Raw genomic sequence first — 2,846 nt, 5'->3', positions numbered from 1 at the left:
ATTGAACATATATAAATCATGATATAAATTTCTCTTAAAGTAACAATATTTCATTAATCCCATCTTCTAGGTTAATTATGCATATATATTACCCCACCCTCCACCCTAACCCTCCCCCACCTCCCACTCAGACCCACCGCCCTGACTTCCGCTATACACCACTCTAACAATTCCAAGCATCCCATGTATTATTTACTCTGATCATCTATCAGTCTAAACATTCCTACCTAAAGGCTACATAGTACTTCCTAGTCTGGTATTTATTCTGTATGTAATCAATCTGTTAGATATTTGCATAAACTGCTGTAGTCTCCACTCAGGTCCGCCACTAGGGCGGGAACAAGGGGTTGTTCTGATTGGACAGAAGGTCTGCCAGATCCCTATAAAAGGGGAGCAACACGACCCCATAGGAAGCTGGATCACTACTACTAATAAATAAAGAGCTGTTTGTCACTATCGTCTGGAGTCTGTTCTCTCGTTGCCCGAATCTAACACAATCCATTTTACCCATTCCTGTGTATAATTCTCCTGCTTCTGAGCTTTTAGGAAAGCTGAACTTTTTGCCATTTCGGCGAACCCCGCCACTTTCTGAATCCATTGATCAATTGTCGGTAAAAAATCTTTTTTCCAATGTTGCGCAATCAACAACCTAGCTGCTGTAACCATATACAAGGCCAATTTTGTTTCCCCTTTAGTAAAGTCCTTAGTTATACCCAGTAAAAACATTTGCGGAGTGAATTGTATTCTTTTCTTAAATACATTTTGCATAACCCACCATATTTTTATCCAAAAAGCTTGAACCTTGTTGCAAGTCCACCATACATGAAAAAAGGTAGCATCTAGACACCCGCATCTCCAACATTTTGGTTGAACATTTGGGTACATGCATGATAATTTTTTAGGATCTAAATACCATCTGTAAAACATTTTATAGAAATTCTCCCTTAAATTCTGTGACTGTGTAAATTTAACATTCTGAACCCATATTTTTTCCCACGTTTCCAACATAACCACTTCACCAAAATTCTGAGTCCATTTAATCATACAATCCTTAACCAATTCACTTTCGGAATCTCTTTCTAACAGTACATTATATATTCTTTTAACCTGTTTTGGGCCAGTCTCTTTTATCTGCTTAATCAGTTCCACTTCTTTATCCATAAAACCGACCCTACGATCTTCTTCCCATCTCTTCTGTAGCTGTATATAATGTAACCAATTTAAAGTAATTCCTTCTTCCAACAGTTGTTCCAAAGTTTTTAACTTCCATTCGTCCCCATCAGCAATAAGCACGTCTTTGTATAAACAACCCCCGAGTGACTTAGTATTCATAATCCCCATGGTGTCTGCAAGATCCAACCAAAGCGGTATTTTATAATCCCAATTGGGCCGGTGCTTCTTCCATATTCTCATCAAGGCACTTCGGAGAACATGGTTGTTAAACACTTTATCCACCCTATCTTCATAAAAAAGATATGCATGTCATCCCAGAACAAGATCATGGCCTTCTATATTCAGCAATTCCATTTTTGTTTTCCCAAACCAGTCTGCTACATGCGTCAATACCGCAGCTTCATAATATAATCGGAGGTTTGGGAGTCTAAGGCCACCTCTTTCACGCACTCACCTTTCCTCTTGGCGGATTCTCCCTCCAGATGCATGTATTCCAGATGTGCAATAAGCACATCGTGCAAGCTCAAGAGCTGATGGAATTGAATGTTGAAAGCAGTAAGAAATTTGCTTCTTCATGGACACAACAGACTTTTGCACCTGCTGCCCTTCATGCCCGCCTGTAGTGGAGAGGGTGCTGGAAGAAAAAAAATCCAGTTCCAGTTCCAAGCTGGGAATAAAATGGAGGCTGGTTGGAAAGAAAGATTCTGTTTATTGGTGAAAAGAACCAACACACACGCAGTTCTGAGTCAGCTGACAAAACAGAGTTGAGAGTGGGTGGATTTTATACCTTCTGGATCTTTATGTAGGGGTCATGGTTGGTTCTATAAGCAAAAGAGGAAATGCAAATCATAGGTAAGTTTGTCTGAGCTAATCTTGTGAATCTTTGGCTTGTTGCTTATCTGAAGTTTCTGTCTGACCCAGTCTTTCTGAATGGGTTACCAAATCTGCATTTCTAAAAGCTGGCCTTCTCGGTTTCTGCTTGGGGCAGGGAGACTGGAGCTGGTTTCTGCCTCCCTTAATATTTTCCCCCAATTCTCCTTTAGAGGAAATAATATTCCTCAAATATTTCATTCTCTAGGAGGGGTGGGAGGGTTTCTACAAGGAGCAATTGCAAATTCTGGGGCATTAGGGCTTAGAGTAAGGGCAGGTCTCTGCAATCATGGGGTGGCCTTTGGGGAGAAATCCCAGCCTTCTTTTGCTGTTGGTACACCAGGGTGAGACTTTCTGGCCACTCAGCAGTTCCCACAACGTCTCATTTCTGAGTCCATTTTGGAGGATGGAAGAGAGCAGCAGAGAAAGAGAGACAAAGCACACAGAGGATTGGGAAACAAATCAACTTCCCGGCCAGCTTTTCAAAAAGCATTAAAAGGACATTAATAAAGAAAAAAACCTATCCAGTCCACTTAAATTCCCATTGATGATGTCCACAAACAATTAAAGGCAATTAGAGAGAAGCAGAAAGCAACAAGCACCCGGGCCCAGGGGCATGAGGACACAGGCAGGTCTGTTCAGTGGCCCAATCCAATTTTCCACCCACCAAATGTAATTAAGGGGAATTACCGATCCAATTGCTAGGAGGGTCTCTTTATAAATGGGAAGAGCTGAGGGCCCCATGATTCTCGCTGGCCAGAATGCCAAGCTCTGGGAGGCGGCCGAAGGGAGACGCCTGCCTG

Source organism: Natrix helvetica (assembly GCF_964273705.1).
Source record: "Natrix helvetica genome assembly, chromosome: 15".
Lineage (NCBI taxonomy): Eukaryota > Metazoa > Chordata > Lepidosauria > Squamata > Natricidae > Natrix > Natrix helvetica.
Note: the sequence above shows the minus strand (reverse complement) of the source record.